The following is a 23,627-nucleotide window of genomic DNA, read 5'->3' as shown; positions in this document are numbered from 1 at the left end:
TCTCCATTTCTCCTTCAATTACAGATGCTCCCTGACCGATCTCCATTTCTCCTTTAATTACAGATGCTCCCTGACTGATCACCATTTCTCCTTCATTTACAGACGCTCCCTGACCGATCACCATTTCTCCTTCATTTACAGACACTCCCTGACCGATCTCCATTTCTCCTTCAATTACAGATGCTCCCTGACCGATCACCATTTCTGCTTCATTTACAGACGATCCCTGACGATCACCATTTCCGCTTCATTTACAAACGCTCCCTGACCGATCACCATTTCTCCTTCATTTACAGACGCTCCCTGACCGATCACCATTTCTCCTTCATTTACAGACGCTCCCTGACCGATCACCATTTCTCCTTCATTTACAGACGCTCCCTGACCGATCACCATTACTCCTTCATTTACAGACGCTCCCTGACCGATCACCATTTCTCCTTCATTTACAGACGCTCCCTGACCGATCACCATTTCTCCTTCATTTACAGACGCTCCCTGACCGATCCCCATTTCCCCTTCATTTCCCGGCGGGTAGTGAGGGGGGGATAATGTTCACTGTTTTATATTCGGGTCTGGGGCCGCACTCGGGGTTTGTAAAGCCTGAGCCTGGGCCTGAGCCCGGACCCGGGCCCCGGGGTTTATTGAGCCTCTTGCTCCGATCCTCTGACCTGCACCGAACGCGCTCCTCCCGCAGCCTCGACTGGCCGCGCATGCTCAGGACACACTGACCGATAATGAGTCACTACTGCGCCTGCGTGCTGGGCTCCACTGATTCAGATAGGGCACAATCTGCACCGCGCTGCATGCTGGGTGATGCAGCCGCCATTGATGATCTTAATATCAGGCCGAAAAACAAAGACATCAGAAGCAGGGAGAGCGCGTTTGGACCAAGGATAATAAAATAAACTGAAACCCCAGCGCTTCGAGCCATTAAAACCGGCACAAACACACAGCATAGAAGCCCCCCCCTCCACCCCGAATTTGGTGAACTCCAGAAAAAAAATTTTCAGTGACTTTTATTAATTTCGTTTTATTAAATGTTGCAACTGAAGGGTTCAATTAATTTTTATTTTCCAAATGCACCTCGGGACCGCCAGTCTCACAATTAATCCCGCCTGGCGATTAAGGAGAGTTCCGGACCAATAGGAGGAGCGGAAATTTATAGGCATTTCATCTCACTCGTGGGGTGTTGCAGGGATCAGTACTGTGGCCTCAATTATTTACAATGTATATCAATGATGTGGATGAAGGAACAGAGTGTCTTGTGGCCAGATTTGCTGATGGTACAAAGATAGGTGGAAAAGCAAGTTGCAATGAGGACACAACGTGTCTGCGAAGGGATATTGACAGGTTAAGCGAATGGGCAAAAAATTGGCAGATGGAATATAATGTGGGAAAATGTGAAGTCATTAACTTTGGGAGGAAAAAAATATTTTGCTTTTTTATTTGAATGGAGAAATACTACAAAATGCTGCAGTACGGAGGGATTTGGGTTTCCTCGTGCAAGAAAGACAAAATTCAACATACAGGTGCAGCAGGTAATCCGGAAGGCAAACGGAATATTGGCTTTAATGTCTCGGGGGATGGAGCACAAAAGCAGTGAAGTCATGCTACAAATGTGCAGGGTGCTGGAAATGTACAGGAACCTAAAGCAATTAAGATTAGTAAAGAAAAAGTACTGGAGGAATTAATGGGACTAAAAGCTGACAAATTCTTTGGACCTGATGGCCGACATCCTTGGGTTTAAAAAGAGGTGGCTGCAGAGAAAGTGGATGCACTGGTTTTATCTTCCAGAGTTCCCATGATTCTAGAAAGGTCCCCATGGATTGGAAGGTACCAAATGTAACCCCGTTATTCAATAAAGAGGGAGAGAGAAAACAGGGAACTACAGAACCTTTAGCCTGACAATAGTAGGAGGGAAATTGCGAGAATCTATTACTAGGGACGTGGTAACAGGGCACTTAGAAAATCATAATATGATTAGGCACATGCAACACGGTTTTATGAAAGGGAAATCGTGTTTGACAAATCTATTTGAGGTTTTGAGGGTGTTGATAGCAGGGTAGATAAGGGAGAACCAGTGGATGTAGAATATTTGGATTTTCAAAAGGCATTCGATAAGGTGCCACACAAAAGTTTGTTGAACAAGATTAGGGTTCATGGGATTCTGGGTAATATATTAACATGGATTGGGGATTTGATGACGTAGAGAAAACAGAAAGTTGGAATAAACAGTTCATTTTCGGGTTGGCAGGTTGTAACTAGTGGGGTGCCGTGAAGATCAGTGCTTGGGCCTCAGATATTTACAATCTATATTAATGACTTAGATGAGGAACCGAGTGTAATGTATCCAAGTTTGCTGACGATACAAAACTGGGTGGGAAAGTAAGCTGTGAGGAGGACGCAAAGAGGATGCAAAGTGATACAGACAGGTTAAGTGAGTGGGCTAGAAGTTGGCAAATGAAGTATAAAGTGGGGAAATGTGAGGTTATTAACTTTGGTAGGAAGAATAGAAAAGCAGAATATCTTTTAAAAGGTGAGAGAGTATGAAATGTTGGTGTTCAGAGGGATTTGTGTGTCCTTGTACACGGATCACAGAAAGTTAACATGCAGATGCAGCAAGCAATTAGGAAAGCAAATGGTGTGTTGGCCTTTATTGCGAGGTGGTTGGAGTACAAGGAAAATGAAGTCTTGCTGTAATTATATAGGGCTTTGGTGAGACCACATCTGGAGTACTGTGTACAGTTTTGATCTCCTTACCTGCGGAACGATACACTTGCCTTAGAGTGGGTGCAACAAAGGTTCACTAGATTGATTCCTGGGATAAGAGGGTTGTCCTGTGAGGAGAGATTGAGCAGAATGGGCCTATATTCTCTGGAGTTTACAATAATGAGGTGTTCTCATTGAAACATGTAAAATTCTTAGAGGGCTCGACAGGGTAGATGCTGGGATGCTGTTTCCCCGAGCTGGAGAGTCCACAACTAATGGTTATAATCTCAAGATAAGGGGCCGGCCATTTGGTACAGAGATGAGGAATAATTTCTTCACTGAGAGGGTTGTGAACCATTGGAATTCTCCACCCCAGAGGGCTGTGGATGCTGAGCCATTGAATAGATTCAAAACTGAGGTAGATAGAATTTTGGACACGAAGGAACTCAAGGGATATGGGGATAGGTCGGGAAAGTGGATTTGAGGCCGAAGATCAGCGATGACGTTATCAAATGGCGGAGCAGGCTCGAGGGACTGAATGGCCAATTCTTGCTCCTTTCGCTGATGTTGGTCCGCTGGAAAAGCAGAACTTGCCAGCTGTTTTAAAACTTTTAGCCTGAACAGGGACTTGAACCCTGGATCCTCAGATCACCACCTGTTTTAAAAGTCTGATGCTCTACCGACTGAGCTATCCAGGCTCGCTGTTGGATTGGTTTCCATCATACAGATTCATGGTGGGACTCTGAATTATCCCTGTCGATGGAGAAGAAGGGGAGAATTCCTTTTTACAATTTTCAGCAACGTGTTGAGGAGAATCCTTGTTTCTGTTGAACATGATGTAAGAAACATGGACAGAGAACTCGTGATTTTACAATTCTTCTTGTTTGTACAAAATTTCTTGTCATTCGTTCGCAGCAATTAAAAAAAACACTTTACCCAATGGCTCAAAAGCTGAACTTGTTCCACACGGGAGCTGGGAAAGGCCTCTCGACATTTCAGCCGATCAACAATTGAAAGCTGAATAATTTCACCCGTTACACCGTGACACCAGGCAGCAGGTTTGCCTCCCGAATTTTCCCTACACGACACTTCAAACCGATGAATCCCTGCTTCACGGAAAGAAGAATTGTGTGTTTGGTTCTTTAGATTTAAAGATGTCGTGCCGGCCGCTTTACCATTTCAGCTCTCGCCAATCGCCCCCTCTCCCTCCTATAAACAAATAAACTCTCGCCTGCTATTGCAAGACGGGAGGCCAGAGGAGCCTCAGTGCCCACATGGGGACATGAAGAAGTCGATGTGTTATGGAACTGGTTGTACCTTGAACTCCAGTCAAAATGTTTAGAAGGTTCAACTACTTTAGATGGCGCTGAAACTCACAACCCCAGCATTTCTCGAGTGTATAATTATTGTAGAAATAACGCGCGCTGACCGATTGCTCCACTGGAGCCGCGCACGGTCTGTGTCCCCAGTGCTCCCATCAAACAGCTTCATCCTCGGTCTCTCAATTATCACTTCCTGATCTTTCCCACACAGAAGCCTCCAACCAAGAGGCGATTCGTTAAACATCCGCAGTGACCTTTAAAAGCCGTGGAATCTGAAACAACACCCCAGACAATAAAAGTTCTTAATTATATTATTAGTGACTTAAGGACAATTATTTTCATGGTACTTTAAGGAGGATTTGGGTAAAGTGGGAGCTGAAATTATGAAACTCTCTCTGGGCTGTCGGTGATTGGAGAGATGGGCGTTATTTCATTTGAAAACCGAGGCTCGGAACTTCCTGATGGAGAAGTGTGAGAGAAGATTGTGGTTAGTGGCAGTTGCCGGGGAGATCGAGAGGAGAGGGAGAAAAGTCAAAGTCACAGCTGTGACAGCTCAAGTGCTCTGCTTATCTGTAATATTTAAAAAGTAATGTACAGTACAGGGCAAACCAGTTTAGAATGTGACCGTGACACGTAAATGTGACGACACGTTCTTGTTTCTGGGCTCATTGAGGTCGGGGTATAATTCTCGATGCGAGGTTCATATCCCGGCGAATCCCGAATTTAGCCCGGGACTTTTGATCTTGATCTGCGGTTCAAACTTTTGCAAAGAGGGAAAGGAAGTCCCCAAATCACTCCACCTGAATCTCAAGCGCTTTCGGAAGAAATTCAGTTCAAACAATCAGGACTTTCAAGGCACCTCAATGACCTGCACTTTCATTGAATGAGCTTTCTTTGCAATTACATTCGACCTTGAAACCGCTCTGGTCTTTCATCTCACTGAAGTAGAGTGAGGCCGCTCTGTATCTGTGAGCATGTCGGTGACGAAGTTCGCTCTGATATTGGTCGCTTTCAATTTTTAAAAATTTCACCAAGCTCAGGGAAAAGAAACCGAGAATCGAATTGTCCCTGTAAGTGATGAATTGAAGGGATTGGTGCTCCAAGCAGATCTGGAAAATGCGCAGTGCGGTCGCTCAGGAATTCCAAATCCACCCTCTCACCACTCGGCGATCATATTAACTGAGCTTTACTCTGGCCCAGTGTCACCGCGCTGAAATCGAGTATTTCTCCGGCACGTTTCTCTTAACTTCACAGTTGCTGGTTTAAGAGTGAAGACCGGCTTGTTGGATTTTCACTCCTGCAAGTTTCAACCATTCATTTTGGACTGGATGGAGACAACTGTTCTATTGGTCACTGCAATCAAAAAGTTCAGCTCAGTGAGTTACTGGTTCAGTGGGTGAATTCTTCACCTGTCTCGGTGGTGCTATCGGTTGGTGTGAAAGTTTGATGGTTCGAGCCCTAATTTCATTTTCCCTCAGGATTCATCGCCTCAAAGTTCCAGGGTTTCAATGTGTGTTTTGTCTGCAAGAAAATGTACCGTGATCATTGCCGGCTGAGCAGGGCTGATATTCCACCATTTACCCTGTTGTCGGAGAGCAGGCACATGAATCATATAAAGGAATGGAACATTGGCTTCACGGAAATCACAATTCATAACCCATTTATTTTAAACGGGTTTATTTTAAATGAGTTAACACCAGCCTTAAATGGTAGACTCAGGACTGTCACACAAACAGGTTAAATCTTCATAGAATAATTACCACGGTCATTTTTAGACTGGATGCCTCACGGTGACTTTTCTGTCAGTGAAGAGAGACGAGAAAGACCAAAGTGCCGTTTGCCCCTCTCAGTGTGGCCCTGAAGGACTGTGTCCAGGCTGAAGTTCTGTTCCCACCGGACGATCCTCCCCCCAGATTGTCCTTTCTGAGCTCCAGTCAGGTGATGCTAAACACTCAGGTGGGAAAGACCAAAATCTACAACAAGGGTTTAAAACAAAGCTGATTTATTTAACAGATATCCAGAATATTAAACTCCAGCCCAGTTATAGGGGTTATTAACATCAGGAGAAACAAACCCCAACTGTCAGAATGAACATGGTTCAGTCCTGGATGGGATTAACAGCAGAATCCAACTCCTGTCGTCACTTTTGAACTCCCTGGTGTCTCAGTACGTGTGATGACTGAGTGAATCCCTTCCCACACACGGAATCATAGAATCAGAGAATGCTACAGCACAGAAGGAAGCCATTCGGCCCATCGTGTCTGTGCCGGCCGAAAAAGAGCTATCCAGCGTAATCCCACTTTCCAGGGCTTGGTCCGTAGCCCTGTAGGTTACGGCACTTCAAATGCACATCCATGCACTTTTGAAATGAGTTGAGGTTTTCTGCCTCGACCACCCTTTCAGACAGTGAGTTCCAGACCCCGACCACCCTGTCCACTTCTGTGTATCCTCGAACTTTATCACTGCTATCCGGAGGTCGAGGAGACAACCATTCGCTCCTCTATGACATAAATCGTGAATTATACCCTGACCCCGACGAGCCCAGAAACAAGAACGTGTCCTTAAATTAAAGTGTGACAGACACATTCTATGAGAGGTCTGTCTGTGCGATGAAATGGTGTTTTTGAACAGTCATTCTGATATCGGTTTCCTCCTCAAACCTCAACAAATACCAATTCCAAAGTGAGACTTTGTCGCTGAATTCCACAAATTAGGTAAAAATAATAAATTACACAAAAAACTGCGGGGAGTTGAACCCAGGATCGCCTGTTCACAAGACAGATGCTTTAACCAACTAAACCACAGCACCAATTCCCCACCTCGTCTCACTAATATCGTAAACAATTTTACAACACCAAGTTATAGTCCAGCAATTTTATTTTAAATTCACAAGCTTTCGGAGGCTTCCCCCTTCCTCAGGTGAACGATGTGAAATGAAGTCCTCGAAATGAAATCGCATTTATAATTCACAGAACAATGCTTGGTGAGTACAGACAGTTTTTTCAACTGCCCGTTGCCAAGGCAATCAGTGTGCAGACAGACAGGTGTTACCTGCCAGGTCTCACAGAATATACAAATCACAAAAAAAAAACCAACAAACAAAAAAAAACAGAGATAGAGAGGTAGAAACATAGAAAAGACAGCAACTGACCCGTTATATTAAAAACAGATAACATTTGTTCGCTGGTGGGGTAACGTGTAGCGTGACATGAACCCAAGATCCCGGTTGAGGCCGTCCTCATGGGTGCGGAACTTGGCTATCAATTTCTGCTCGACGATTTTGCGTTGTCGTGTGTCTCGAAGGCCGCCTTGGAGAACGCTTACCCGAAGGTCGGTGGATGAATGTCCATGACTGCTGAAGTGTTCCCCGACTGGGAGGGAACCCTCCTGTTTGGCGATTGTTGCGCGGTGTCCGTTCATCCGTTGTCGCAGCGTCTGCATGGTCTCGCCAATGTACCATGCTCTGGGGCATCCTTTCCTGCAACGTATGAGGTAGACAACGTTGGCCGAGTCACAGGAGTATGAACCATGCACCTGGTGGGTGGTGTCATCTCGTGTGATGGTGGTATCTGTGTCGATGATCTGGCATGTCTTGCAGAGGTTACCGTGGCAGGGTTGTGTGGCGTCGTGGACGCTGTTCTCTTGAAAGCTAGGTAATTTGCTGCGAACGATGGTCTGTTTGAGGTTGGGTGGCTGTTTAAAGGCGAGTAGTGGAGGTGTGGGGATGGCCATAGCGAGGTGTTTGTCCTCATTGATGACATGTTGAAGGCTGCGGAGAACATGGCGTAGTTTCTCCGCTCCGGGGAAGTACTGGACGACAAAGGGTACTCTGTTGGTTGCATCCCGTGTTAGCCTCCTGAGGAGGTCTATGCGATTTTTTGCTGTGGCCCGTCGGAACTGTCGATCGATGAGTCGAGCGTCATATCCCGTTCTTACTAGGGCGTCTTTCAGCGTCTGTAGGTGTCCATCGCGTTCCTCCTCGTCTGAGCAGACCCTGTGTATTCGCAGGGCCTGTCCATAGGGGATGGCCTCTTTGACGTGGTTAGGGTGGAAGCTGGAAAAGTGGAGCATCGTGAGGTTGTCCGTGGGCTTGCGGTAGAGTGAGGTGCTGAGGTGCCCGTCTTTGATGGAGATTCGTGTGTCCAAGAAAGAAACTGATTCTGAGGAGTAGTCCATGGTGAGCTTGATGGTGGGATGGAACTTGTTGATGTTATCGTGTAGTCTCTTTAGTGATTCCTTGCCGTGGGTCCATAGAAAGAAAATATCGTCGATGTATCACACCTCCACTACTCGCCTTTAAACAGCCACCCAACCTCAAACAGACCATCGTTCGCAGCAAATTACCTAGCTTTCAAGAGAACAGCGTCCACGACACCACACAAACCTGCCACGGTAACCTCTGCAAGACATGCCAGATCATCGACACAGATACCACCATCACACGAGAGGACACCACCCACCAGGTGCATGGTTCATACTCCTGTGACTCGGCCAACGTTGTCTACCTCATACGTTGCAGGAAAGGATGCCCCAGAGCATGGTACATTGGCGAGACCATGCAGACGCTGCGACAACGGATGAACGGACACCGCGCAACAATCGCCAAACAGGAGGGTTCCCTCCCAGTCGGGGAACACTTCAGCAGTCAAGGACATTCATCCACCGACCTTCGGGTAAGCGTTCTCCAAGGCGGCCTTCGAGACACACGACAACGCAAAATCGTCGAGCAGAAATTGATAGCCAAGTTCCGCACCCATGAGGACGGCCTCAACCGGGATCTTGGGTTCATGTCACGCTACACGTTACCCCACCAGCGAACAAATGTTATCTGTTTTTAATATAACGGGTCAGTTGCTGTCTTTTCTATGTTTCTACCTCTCTATCTCTGTTTTTTTTTGTTTGTTGGTTTTTTTTTTGTGATTTGTATATTCTGTGAGACCTGGCAGGTAACACCTGTCTGTCTGCACACTGATTGCCTTGGCAACGGGCAGTTGAAAAAACTGTCTGTACTCACCAAGCATTGTTCTGTGAATTATAAATGCGATTTCATTTCGAGGACTTCATTTCACATCGTTCACCTGAGGAAGGGGGAAGCCTCCGAAAGCTTGTGAATTTAAAATAAAATTGCTGGACTATAACTTGGTGTTGTAAAATTGTTTACAATTGTCAACCCCAGTCCATCACCGGCATCTCCACATCATGACTACCATCGACACCACAAACTGCCGGCTCACAGTGGAAAGGATATCCAAGAAGATCGCGCATTTAGACACAGACATCAAGTTTTTACAGAGCTGCAAGAAAGCAGACAAGATCCCGAAAGGACTCCAGATCACGAACCCACTCAGGTCCACATACAACTCGGATTACGCTGAGAGACTCTGCCGCCGTACCTCTCGCACACTCCGCAACCATCTCATACACCAACTCTACAGCAGACGCCACAACCTCGAAACCAAGATAGAGTCCATACTCTCAACCTGTACTCAGGACACAGCAGACCAGCTACGTTATACCGCCAAACAGACGAGGCAACGGAACTACGCTGCCTACATGAAAACCAAGAGCAGGAAGCTTCAGAAACTCGGCATCACCACCAGCATCGACCAAGCTTCCCCTGGTACCACGGTTGCAACCACAGGGAAGTCTATTGTCAATTTGTCCGACCACACCCTTCAACCAGACGAAATCGAAGTTCTCAGCCGAGGGCTCAATTTCTGCCCCACTACCAAAATGGACCCCACTAGTCTCGCGGCGGACACAGAGGAATTCATCAGGAGAATGAGGCTCCGGGAATTCTACCACAAACCCCAAGATTTCAGCAGCGAACCCAATGAGACAATCAACGATCCGGAACAGCAGACAGAGGGATCCGCGGTACAGCAACCGAAGAGGAAAGAGTCAAACTGGACTCCTCCGGAGGGTCGCTGCCCTCAGCTTGACATGTATGCTCAAGCTATCAGGAAATGCGTCAATGCCAGATTCATCAGCCGCACTCAGAAGACAGTCCAGAATGTCACCCGAGCACAACGCAACGCCATCAACGCTCTCAAGACCAACCGCAACATCGTCATCAAACCAGCGGACAAAGGAGGAGCCATTGTCATACAGAACAGAACGGACTATTGCAAAGAAGCATACCGACAACTGGACAACCAGGAACACTACAGACGGTTACCCGCAGACCCGACCAAAGAACACACCCACCAGCTCAACAAACTGATCAAGACCTTCGATCCTGACCTTCAAAACATCCTACGCACTCTCATCCCACGTACTCCCCACGTGGGAGACTTCTACTGCCTCCCAAAGATACACAAAGCCAACACACCCGGACGTCCTATCGTATCAGGCAACGGAACCCTGTGTGAGAACCTCTCTGGATACATCGAGGGCATCCTGAAACCCATCGTACAGGGAACCCCCAGCTTCTGTCGTGACACTACAGACTTCCTACAAAAACTCAGTACCCACGGACCAGTTGAACCAGGAACACTTCTCACCACGATGGACGTCTCGGCACTCTACACCAGTATCCCCCACGATGACGGCATCGCTGCGACAGCATCAATACTCAACACCAACAACAGCCAATCTCCAGACGCCATCCTACAACTCATCCGTTTCATCCTGGATCACAATGTCTTCACCTTCGATAACCAGTTCTTTACCCAAACACACGGAACAGCCATGGGGACCAAATTCGCACCCCAATACGCCAACATTTTCATGCACAAGTTCGAGCAGGACTTCTTCACTGCACAAGACCTCCAACCAACACTATACACCAGATACATCGACGATATTTTCTTTCTATGGACCCACGGCAAGGAATCACTAAAGAGACTACACGATAACATCAACAAGTTCCATCCCACCATCAAGCTCACCATGGACTACTCCTCAGAATCAGTTTCTTTCTTGGACACACGAATCTCCATCAAAGACGGGCACCTCAGCACCTCACTCTACCGCAAGCCCACGGACAACCTCACGATGCTCCACTTTTCCAGCTTCCACCCTAACCACGTCAAAGAGGCCATCCCCTATGGACAGGCCCTGCGAATACACAGGGTCTGCTCAGACGAGGAGGAACGCGATGGACACCTACAGACGCTGAAAGACGCCCTAGTAAGAACGGGATATGACGCTCGACTCATCGATCGACAGTTCCGACGGGCCACAGCAAAAAATCGCATAGACCTCCTCAGGAGACTAACACGGGATGCAACCAACAGAGTACCCTTTGTCGTCCAGTACTTCCCCGGAGCGGAGAAACTACGCCATGCTCTCCGCAGCCTTCAACATGTCATCAATGAGGACAAACACCTCGCTATGGCCATCCCCACACCTCCACTACTCGCCTTTAAACAGCCACCTAACCTCAAACAGACCATCGTTCGCAGCAAATTACCCAGCTTTCAGGAGAACAGCGTCCACGACACCACACAACCCTGCCACGGTAATCTCTGCAAGACATGCCAGATCATCGACACAGATACCACCATCACACGAGATGACACCACCCACCAGGTGCATGGTTCATACTCCTGTGACTCGGCCAACGTTGTCTACCTCATACGTTGCAGGAAAGGATGCCCCAGAGCATGGTACATTGGCGAGACCATGCAGACGCTGCGACAACGGATGAACGGACACCGCGCAACAATCGCCAAACAGGAGGGTTCCCTCCCAGTCGGGGAACACTTCAGCAGTCAAGGACATTCATCCACCGACCTTCGGGTAAGCGTTCTCCAAGGCGGCCTTCGAGACACACGACAACGCAAAATCGTCGAGCAGAAATTGATAGCCAAGTTCCGCACCCATGAGGACGGCCTCAACCGGGATCTTGGGTTCATGTCACGCTACACGTTACCCCACCAGCGAACAAATGTTATCTGTTTTTAATATAACGGGTCAGTTGCTGTCTTTTCTATGTTTCTACCTCTCTATCTCTGTTTTTTTTTGTTTGTTGGTTTTTTTTTTGTGATTTGTATATTCTGTGAGACCTGGCAGGTAACACCTGTCTGTCTGCACACTGATTGCCTTGGCAACGGGCAGTTGAAAAAACTGTCTGTACTCACCAAGCATTGTTCTGTGAATTATAAATGCGATTTCATTTCGAGGACTTCATTTCACATCGTTCACCTGAGGAAGGGGGAAGCCTCCGAAAGCTTGTGAATTTAAAATAAAATTGCTGGACTATAACTTGGTGTTGTAAAATTGTTTACAATTGTCAACCCCAGTCCATCACCGGCATCTCCACATCATCACTAATATCGATCAGCGACACGTTACTGTCTGTTCGAGGCACAGACCGTTTTATCTTTGTCTATTTCCCTTGTCCGTTTACCTGTGCATCCTGATACTGCCTGCATTTCTCGCTGTGTTTATCTTTGTGTATCCATCAGTGCGTTGATACACCGATGATTAAGTGTGCTTGTGTTTGTTACATTAAATAAATTCGGGGTTCAGACAATTCTCGCTCTGACATTGGAGAACTATTGAGCTGAACTTTACAGCGAAGTCTTGTTTATTGTGGTGCTGAAACGAAAAAACCGAAGAGGTCCAAAAAGGGAAAAGGAGCAAAAACTTGTGAAGGAAAATAACGACAACAATCAAGGTATTTACAGGTATATTAAGAGAAAAAAGGGTGACTAAGAGTAATGTGGGCCCCTTAAAGACAGATGGAGGTGATATTGTAATTGAAAATCAGGAAATGGCAGAGTTGCTAAATATTTACTTTGCATCGGTCTTCATAGAAAAGGATGAGGCGAACATAGCAGAGACACGAGGAAAACTGTAAATAAATCAAGGGGATTCAGTGTAAATAAAATAATGGCAATGGAGAAAATAATGAGATTGAAGATTGTCAAATCTCCAGGACCTGATGTTTACCATCCCAGGGGAATAAGAGGAATAGGTAAGGAACTTGTACATGCTTACTCATGATCGATCAAAACTCTCTTGATTCAGGAATTGTTGCTTTAATTGAAACATTGTCAATGTCACTCCATTATTTCGGATGGGTCGGAGAGATAAAGTTGGAAATTCTAGGCCTATCAGTCTGACGCCTGTTGTGGGGAAGTTACCAGTATCCGTTATTGGGGAAAGAATGACTGAACACTTGAATAAATATGGAGTAATCAGAGAGAGCCAGCATGGATTTGTAAAGGGGAAGTCAAGTCTAACAAAGCTCGTTGAACTTTTTGAAGATGTAACTAACGTGCTCGATAATGGAGTGTCTCTGGGTGTTAGATGGACATTGACTTCCAAAGGCATCCAATAAGGGACCACATAAGAGACTGTCAACAAAAATTAGCGTGCGTGGAATTTAAGGCAACCGATTGAAATGGGTCGGGAGTTGGTTAGAAGGTGGGAGGCAGAGGCCCGGGATAATAAGGGATGTACTCAAATTGGCCGGATGTGATTAGTTCTGGAGCATCAGCTTTTTCCGATATGTATAAATGAGGGAGATGAAGGAATAGAGAGCCGAACACTCACGTTTGTCGCTGACATCGAGTTAGGAGGCGCAGTGAGTAGTGCAGATGGGAGCATAAAGTTACAAAGGGAAATTGATAGATTCAGTGAGTTGGTAAAACTGTGTCACATGGAGCTTACATCGAATGTACATCACAGAAACAGGCAATTCGGCCCAACTAGACTATACCGGTGTTTATGCTGCAGACGAGCCTCCTCCAACCCCTCTTCATCTAACCCTATGAGCAAACTCTAATATTCCCTTCTCCTCTATGTGCTTATCCAGCTTCCCCGTAAATGCATCCATTCTATTCGCCTTAACTACTCCTTGTGGTGGCGAGCTGAACATTCTAACGCCTCTCTGGGTAAGTCTGTTTCTCTTGAATGCCAGATTGGATACATTAGTGACTGTATTAATGTTTCAGAAGATGGGATGATCGAGTGAATCTCTTCCCACACACGGAGCAGGTGAAAAGTCTCTCCCCAGTGTGAGTGCATCGATGTCTCAGCAGTTCGTTTCTGATTTTAAATCTCTTCCCACAGTCAGAACATTTAAAGGTCTCTCAGTGTGAACTCGCTGGTGTGACAGAAGGAGGGATGACCGAGTGAATCTCTCCTTACACACGGAGCAGGAGAACGGCCTCTCCCCAGTGTGAACTCGCTGGTGTCTCAGCAGGTTGGATGACTGAATGAATCTCTTCCCACACACAGAGCAGGAGAATGGCCTCTCCCCAGTGTGGGAGCATTGGTGCATCAGCAGGGTGGATGACCGAGTGAATCCCTTCCCACACGCAGAGCAGGTGAACGGTCTCTCCCCAGTGTGGGTGCGTTTGTGTGTCAGCAGATGAATTTTGCTTTTAAATCTCTTCTCACAGTCAGAACATTTAAAAGGTCTCTCATCGGAGTGCACTCGCTGGTGTGTCAGAAGGTGTGATGACCGAGTGAATCTCTTCCCACACGCAGAGCAGGTGAACGGCCTCTCCCCAGTGTGAACTCGCTGGTGTCTCAGCAGGTTGGATGCCCAAGTGAATCCCTTCCCACACACAGAGCAGATGAACGGCCCCTCTCCAGTGTGAGTGCGTTGGTGTGTCAGCAGATGAATTTTGCTTTTAAATCTCTTCTCACAGTCAGAACATTTAAAAGGACTCTCATCAGAGTGAACTCGCTGGTGTGACAGAAGGTGTGATGACCGATTGAATCCCTTCCCACACACGGAGCAGGTGAACGGCCTCTCCCCAGTGTGAGTGCGTTGGTGTTTCAGCAGGTTACTTTTGCATTCAAACCTCTTCTCACAGTCAGAACATTTAAAAGGTCTCTCCCCAGTGTGAACTCGCTGGTGTGTCAGGAGGCCGGATGACTGACTGAATCCCTTCCCACACACGGAGCAGGTGAACGGCCTCTCCCCAGTGTGACGGCGTCGATGAGTTTCCAGCTGTGACGGGTAATTGAATCCCTTCCCACAGTCCCCGCATTTCCACGGTTTCTCCATGGTCCGGGTGTCCTTGTGTCTCTCCAGGTTGGACGATCAGTTGAAACCTCGTCCACACACAGAACACGTGTACGGTTTCTCCCCACTGTGAATGGTGCGATGTTTTTTTCTGGCTGTGTAACTGGTTAAAGCTCTTTCCACAGTCAGTGCACTGGAACACTCTCACTCGGGTGTGTGTCTCGGTGCTTTTCCACTCACACTGATGTTTGAAACCTTCTCCCATGGATAGAACAGACAAACATTTCTCCTTCCACATTCAAAGGCCGATGATATTCAGGTCCTGATGAATCGAGTGACTCTGTCAGATCTTGATGTGATCTTTGGTTTGAGTTTCCCTCTGCAAATCCTCCCCTGTAAAAGGAGTTCATAAAAGTTATCAATGTAAGTACAGGATAGAAATTCAGATCAGACAACTCTACTTTCTATGGAACATTATTTCCTCTCTCATTCCTCAAAGCTGTAAATCCCCGTCCCACACACTCTCCATCCTCCCTGTGCTGAAATCCAAACCCATCGCATCATCTTTCAGTGGCCCGAATCCATGAGTGAAAGGGTGAGAGAGGAATGTGAGAGTGAATGTGAGTGAGTGTGTGAGAGTGTGAGAGAGTGAGTGTGAGAGAGTGTGAGTACAGCAGTGGGCTCGGTGTGGAGAATGAAGTGGGGCAGGTGGAGCATGTTTCAGTGGGGCAGCAGTGATCATAATCTCATTAGGTTTAGAACAGTTATGGAAAAGGACAGGGGACAGTCAAATGTGAAAATTCTTAACTGGAGGAGGGCTCATTCCAGTGAGTTAAAAAGGGATCTTGTCCGTGTGGATTGGAATCAAAAATTGGCAGGCAGAAGAGTAATTGAACAGTGGGAGGCCTTCAAGGAGGAGTTGGTTTGGGTACAGAGTAGACAGATTCCCACGAGGAGGAAAGGAACAGCATCCAAAGCTCGAGCTCCCTGGATGAATAAAGATATAAAGATCAACATTTCTCCTTCTACATTAAACCTACAGGTCTAGTCAATTCCGTGGTCTCCGTGAGGAATTTTACTACGTGGATAATTTTAATACTGCGGCAAGTGCCACTGCCAATCCTGTCTCCAATAATGAGCCGAGCCCCTACCAGAGGCTACCGGCCTCACCCTCGAGGGCTTTATGCAGGGGCACCCCCCATCTGGAGTACAGGGCTATCCTGTTTCACTATACCACGTACCCTCCAATACAGGATCCGTTAGCCTACCTGCAGCGCAGTATCCCACTTCTGACACCAACTGTTAGACTCGAATTTTTGGAGCAAAACCAGACGGAGACGGAACTGCTGACAAAGTTAAAGTTTATTAGAAAACTTTGTGCACAAAGGGAGAGTGGTCAGCTTCCTCAAGCTCGTGACCAACTCTCAAAGGAACATCAGCACTACAAGCATGTTTATACCTTTCAATAAGCAACACCCACCTGCTGTGAACGGTGAGGGTACATGTTTACATAACTACAGTGGGTTTCATTGGGTGGTATAGTCTGCCACTCACTTGTCAGGGGCTACCTTGGGTCGTCCCATGACATTAAACATCTCACATTCCTGAGGAGGGCCCTTATCAGTAAACACATAAGTCCCAAACATTGAGACTGGGCGGGGGTCTTCACAAGTCCTGACCAGCTCATCCCTCACTCCCTTTTGTGCTGGGGTGACCTTGGAGATATCCATCGCTTCTCCCTTAATCATCCGAAGTGAGTTAGTTAGGATAAACAATGTCCTTGAGTAAACATTCCTTAGTGTGCTCTGGAGATAAGCGAGGGGGTGGCCATAAATCCAACAAACCTGCCTTTGTCAGCTCTTACAGTGTGGGTTACGAACTGCTCCCATAATGGTCAAGTATCCCATCATGCTTTGCTGCTGCCTAAATGCGACATGTGCGATTTAACTATCGAATTTTTGTGAGGATAGGAGTGGCTAATCATTCTTTATTATATATATATCAGGTTAGGTGAGGGGAGGCTGGAGGTTTTTGATCTGGGTTCACAAGCGTATTTTTCCAGTCCAACAACAGTGAGGAGGAGAGTGACAGGACAAAGACAGGTTGGTGGAATGGGCAGAAACATGGCAGATGAAATTTAACGCAAAGAAGTGCGAAGCGATACATTTTGGTGGAAGAACGAGGAGAGGAGAAATAAACTGAAGGGCACAATTCGAAAGGAGCTGCAGGAACCGAGAAATCTGGGGGTTCATGTGAACAAATCTTTAAAGATGGCCGGGCAGATTGAGAAAGCGGTTAAAGAAGCATACAGGATCGCGGGCTTTACAAATAGAGGCATAGAGTACATAAGGAAGGAAGTTATGATGAACCTTTATAAAACACTGGTTCGGCCACAACTGCAGTATTGTGTCCAGTTCTTGGCACCGCACTTTAGGAAGGATGTGAAGGCCTTTGAGAAGGCGCAGAACAGATTTATTAGAAAGGTTCCAGGAATGAAGGACTTCAGTTACGTGGATAGACTGGAGAAGCTGGGGTTGTTCTCCTCAGAGCAGAGAATGTTGAGAGGATATTTCATCGATGTTTTTAAAAACATGAAGATTCTAGACAGAGTGGATCGAGAGAAACTGCTCCCATGGACGGAAGGGTCAAGAACCAGAGGACAAAGATTTATGGAGATTGCAAAAGAATCAAAGTCAACATGAGGAAAAACGCTTTTGCACAGCGAGTGGTTAAGATCTGGAATTCACTGCCGAAGTGAGTGCTGTAGGCAGATTCAATCGTGGCTTTCAAAAGGGAATTGGATAAGTACTTGAAGGGAAAAAATGCAGGGCTACGGGTAAACTGGGGGAGTGGGGCGGGGGGTTGTGACAAGCTGGATTGCTCTTGCAGAGTGCCAGCACGGACTCGACGTGCCGAACGGTCTCCCTCCGTGCTGTCACCATTCAATGATTCTGGGATTCAAAGAGGCAGAAACGAAATAACTCAAACTTGTGAAACCCGAGATCTTGAGATCTTTATTCTAAAGCCCTCCCAACTGAGCGATTTCCGTCCCACTGCAAATTGAACTTTGTGTCATTATGTTGGAAGAAAATATAACCCCAGGAGGAATTGCCCCTCCCGGTCAATCCGCACTTCATGTCTAAACATCACACTCATATATACACACCCACAGTTCATATATAAACATCACACTGATATATACACACCCACAGTTCATATATAAACATCGCACTCATATATACACACACCCACAGTTCATATATAAACATCACACTCATATATACACACCCACAGTTCATATATAAACATCACACTGATATATACACACCCACAGTTCATATATAAACATCGCACTTATATATACACCCCACAGTTCATATATAAATATCACACTCATATATACACCCCACAGTTCATATATAAACATCACACTCATATATACACACCCACAGTTCATATATAAACATCGCACTCATATATACACACCCACAGTTCATATATAAACATCACACTCATATATACACACCCACAGTTCATATATAAACATCGCACTCATATATACACACCCACAGTTCATATATAAACATCACACTCATATATACACACCCACAGTTCATAGATAAACATCACACTCATATATACACACCCACAGTTCATATATAAACATCTCACTCATATATACACACCCACAGTTCATAACAGAACAGCTAACTCCTAATCCACACCCAATTTATATTTACCCAAAGTCCTGTTCACAGCTCTCCCCAAAGTCTGAACACTGAAAGTTGAACTGTTTTCCAGATACTGTCCGTCCTACTTTGTAATTTTAGCATCGGATTTTATGCAGACCGGCAAAGGGAGCGGAATAGCGGTCCTGGCGGTGAATGCTGCTTCGAACGGAAGTCTCGGTGTCCAGGAGCTGGCGGGGATTGGAAAGCTCTTGTGTCACACGAAGTGTCTGAAAGGCCCGGATACACCTGAAGGTTATCAGTGCGGTGCCCACACCTCGTGCTGTAATGTTAGCGAGCCTGACATCAACTTAAAAGGCGGCGTGTTCGAAACACGTTGTGGTCACAGTTTCATTCCAGACAGAACTGAACCGAAATCATTGAAAATGGAATGTTTTCTTTTCTGATTCACCATAAACAATATTTTATTATGAAATTTGATTCTTCGTTCCCCAGTGTCAGAGGGAAAATTGCATAAATCCGAGCCAGGTTGGAGTCGAAACTACAATCTTCTGATCCGTAGTCAGACGCGTTATCCATTGCGCCACTGGCCCAGCTGATGACTAACGTGTTTTATTTCATTTTTCATTCAGAATCAACCCACAGATTGACACAGAGAGATGAACACAGCGAGAGATGCAGACAGTGTCGGTGAACACAGCGAAATAGACAAGAGATATAGAAATGTACCAAACGGCCTCAAACTCCACCAGACAGTGGCGGGTATCTGACAGGTATCAGTGAGAGGAGGTGGTGAATTTGCAGTTTGATTTGGCCCCGTGGCTGAGCTGCTCAAAGTGCCCGTTTGGTAGGGGCCTTTTGTGATATTTACCCAATTTGTGAATTAAGCAACAAAATAACACAGAGCGGTATTTGTATTAGTTCCGGAGCCAACAAGGAAAGGATTCCAGATCTGCAGTATGTAAGTGTTCCTGCACTGTACAGGCGGACCCCTCATACAATGTGTCCGAAACACCTTTTGAGGATATTGCTCCAGAGGGCTGATTGTACAAACTTCTTTACTTACAACCAGCAACCGAATCTCCATGAAGAGTTGCTCATCGAAGCTGGTTTCAGAGCAGTTTTCGCTGTTCAGCTTTTGTAAAATTGGTTGAAACTCATTTTGAACACATCTGAGTATCAATGAGAAGGTCAGGCACAGGATTGTTGGGATGGAACCGTCTCTAACAATAAGTACAAAGTATAATTGATTATAAAGTGAAAAAGCCAATCCAATCTCTCAGTCTCTCTCTCACTTTCTCGGTGAGTGAACGTAAACCAACAGAAGAAGCTAAAACAAAGAACTGAGCAGTTTTGTTTGTTTCCTTTTCCTTCGGGCGAGTACAGTTGAAGAGAATGATTTCTGTTTCCTGCTGGACAATTAACTGGAATGAGCAGTGTATCTGGTTCCCATGGTACCCAGTGAAATATCCACGTTTCTATCTCCCATTTACACTGATACCTTCCTTCCTCACTAATTATCGGAAACTTTTGGTCAGGTTCAATCACACTTCAGAAGTCCAGAAGCGCAAAGCAAGGTCGACACCTCATGGTGACGTCACCTACAGGCGAGGGAGGTTTGCAGGTTTACCTGGAGCTGTAAATATATAAACTCCTTCCAATGTACAAACTCCCCTCACCAACAGCAATTCAATTCTAACTGATCTGAGACTTTGGTCATTTATGGTGATTATACTTTGTGGAGTTAAAGCAGCATTAAAATCCGTTGTGTGTTATATACATAGCCGTCCAGTCAATATAAAACATTGTCATCCGACCGACCATGAGCAATGCCACACGGGGTATGTTAGGTTACGGACAGTTCTGCCTCCAGCAGTTGTTCTCTCGGTCACACATCCGGCATCACCTCTCGGTCTCACACTTCAGAGTCACGCCTGAATATAAACACATTTCTGTTTCAGACTTTTACATGGAGATCAACAAATCACAAGTCAAGATGGAGAGAGGAAACAAATCAAATATTTAAGAACGTTAACAGATAGAAAATTCACCATAAATGACTGAGGAAAATTGAAGCAAACGGATCAAGATGAACAATTAGCAAAAGGTAACAATTAAAGAAAGGAGAAGGGGAACTGATCATATCGTTTTTGAAAAATCCTTTTGGTTTTCATCTTAGTTTCTCCGTTAAGTTAGGGACGTTCATCGAGAAATATTTTTCATAACATCATAAAGACAATTAGAATACAACTTTCACAAAGTAGGGATTAATCTTAATTATACGATAGCGTGTTACGGATTTGTAAAATCTGCAATTGTTTTACCATTCTTTAAGTTTAGAGGGATGCTCTGAATATATGTTCCGTATTGAAACCTAAGTGGATTAATAAAATAAAATGTGGAAGTTTTTTTATGAACACGAAGAGCTGCTTTTCCATGTTGGATATCGCGATATATTTATTTACGCAACTGTCATTTGTGAAATGATGGAATGTATTTATTTCTATATCTGTACGGGTAAGGAAATCCCCACTGGATCATTTCCAGGAAACAGTCAAGTACTTAAATTAGTTTGTCAAACCCAAAACACCCGTTGGGAATTGCTGATTGAAAATTTGAATGGAAATCGAGACCGTCACAAAGTATTGGAACAAATATACCCGCTGAGGTTTCGGGGTTGTTACTGATTTATTTCTATCACTGAGTAATCTATTTTAAACAGGGTGAAGCTACAAATCTAATGATAAGGGTCTGGGTTGGAGAAGGAACAGATGAAAGTATCAAATTTAATTACACTGATTCCACAAACACTGCACACCACATCCCTTAAACGTTGTGAACTGTTTCTACATAAAACTGGAGAGGGTGGAAATAGAAAGTAACAGAAAAAAAGCTCATTAATGTATCAAAATTATTTTTGATATTGTTGCACAAACACTGAACATCCCATCACTAAAACACTGTCCCGATCTAAAATCAGTCGGCAGGACCCTGAGCCACAATGAAAATGCTGTGATTTCTACCTGGTTCAAAACACGCAGCCTTCTGATGTGGAGTCAGACGCGACTGTTCTTGCACCAGGCCCACAACAAGCGGCTGGAGCCGGATCCATTGGAGGGCGATCGGTGCAGACTGCCGCCGCGGCTCTCGGAATGTGAGAGGCCGAAACAGGAGCAGCCTGACCGCCTCAACCACAGCACAGGATCCCCGCTCCCCCTTTCATAACATAACTGACTCCGTGGTGCAATGGATAGCGTGTTGGACTTCTATTTCGTGATTGGAGCAGATATTCAAAGGTTGTGGGTTCGAGTCCCACCAGAGTTGGGTTTTAGTTCACGGATCGGGAGCTGGGAAGTGAAATTTTGCAGCAGGGTCATTAATGTCCGTCAAGGATGTGAAACTGCCCCCGACACTACATCTTACACAAGTGGCTCCAGTCACACCCGGATTTATGATTCTAAATCCACTCTGAGCTGGATTGGCGAAACTCTCTCAAGGAGGAGACTCAACATCTGCTCAGACCGAAAGTCAATCTGCTGGACTTCCGGCTCTGTCAGACTGAATGTTCCTTCAGACAGGTTTCTAACTGGACACATGCATCCTGCTGCCGTGTGAGCATTGGTGCTTGAGGGGGAGAATTCTTGCTTGCAGTAATTCTATTCCTGTAAAACTAGCTCCTGAAGTGCAGGTTGGAAAGTATCCTGGCTGAGCGGTCGAAGGCGCTGGTTTAAAGCTCCAGTTAAATCCCACGATTTGTAGATGGATCAAAATCATAGTTTGTGTCTCCAAAACCGCAGCGTCCCTCCTGTAAACAAGTAATACTGAACATCTCATCTGCTATTGCAACAGCGTAATCCGGAGGAACCACATGGCAATACAAATAAGTAGATGCATTTTGGAACAAACTAATTGTACCTTCAACTCCGGTCAAAATGTTTACAAGCAAAAGGATTGTTTAATCTCGGTGAGACTCGAATTAACAACCTCGGTATTTCCCGACCCTGTTCTGTCAGATAAGGACCGCGCACTGACCGATTGCGCCGCTGGAGTCCGGTCACTCTGATCACCTGTCCCACTCTGCTGGAAAGAATCTTAAGGTGAGAGGCCCGAACCTGTGGAAACGTGTCCAGTCACTGTGATGAAACTAATATCTGCACTTCCACTTTCAGCTTCTTTCACATCCTCTGCTCCATCGCACGACAATCGGGTTTTCTGCGAACAGATCAAAATGAACATTGCCAGAAATTCTATCAGTGGCGAGATTTGAACCCAGCGCCCACGCAGTGATTGGATTTATTGTCTTAAAGCAGTGAGCTCCGTTCCCACAACGCCTCGCCAGTCTCTCACACTTTGTTTAATGCCCAAATAAATAAATTGGTGCTAATTGACCGCATTTACCCCGTGCTGGGGTTGTTCTCCTTCGAGCAGAGAAGGTTCAGAGGAGATTTGATAGAAGTGTTCAAAGTCATGAAGGGTTCAGATAAAGTTAATAAAGAGAAGCTGTTCCCATTGGCGGAAGTGTCGAGAACCAGAGGACACAGATTTCAGGTGATTGGCAAAAGAACCAAAGGCGACATGAGGAAAATCTTTTTTACGCAGCGAATGGTTATGATCTGGAATGCGCTGCCTGAAAGGGCGGTGGAAGCAGATTCAATCGTGGCTTTCAAAAAGGAATTTGATAAATACTTGAAGGGGAAAATGCAGGGCCCCGGGGAAAGGGACGGGGAATGGGACCAATGGGATTGGTCTTACAAAAGGCAGGTAAGGGATTGATGGGTCGAATGGCCTCCTTCTGTGGTGTGTTCATTCTGTGATAAATATTATTTTACACACAGTGAACAGACCATCCCTGAAAGACTGCCCCGCGATAAAACAGAGTGATACTGAAACGTTGTGAAAATGCAATGACCCCGACGTGATTCGAACACGCATCCTTCTGATCTGGAGTCAGACGCGCTACCGTTGCGCCACGAGGTC

General features: G+C 45.8%; 2 non-coding genes across 2 annotated transcripts; both read right to left on the bottom strand.

The window, feature by feature from the left end:
• Positions 1–3,325: 3,325 nt before the first annotated feature.
• trnak-uuu (transfer RNA lysine (anticodon UUU)) lies at positions 3,326–3,410 on the bottom strand. The gene is given in 2 exon segments: positions 3,326–3,361; positions 3,374–3,410. It is a non-coding gene; the product is annotated as a tRNA-Lys (tRNA).
• A 20,145-nt stretch (positions 3,411–23,555) lies between these two features.
• trnaw-cca (transfer RNA tryptophan (anticodon CCA)) lies at positions 23,556–23,627 on the bottom strand. The gene has a single exon. It is a non-coding gene; the product is annotated as a tRNA-Trp (tRNA).

The sequence above is a fragment of the Heptranchias perlo genome, unplaced genomic scaffold, assembly GCF_035084215.1.
Source record: "Heptranchias perlo isolate sHepPer1 unplaced genomic scaffold, sHepPer1.hap1 HAP1_SCAFFOLD_304, whole genome shotgun sequence".
Classification (NCBI taxonomy): domain Eukaryota; kingdom Metazoa; phylum Chordata; class Chondrichthyes; order Hexanchiformes; family Hexanchidae; genus Heptranchias; species Heptranchias perlo.
This window is presented reverse-complemented; position numbering and strand designations above follow the sequence as displayed.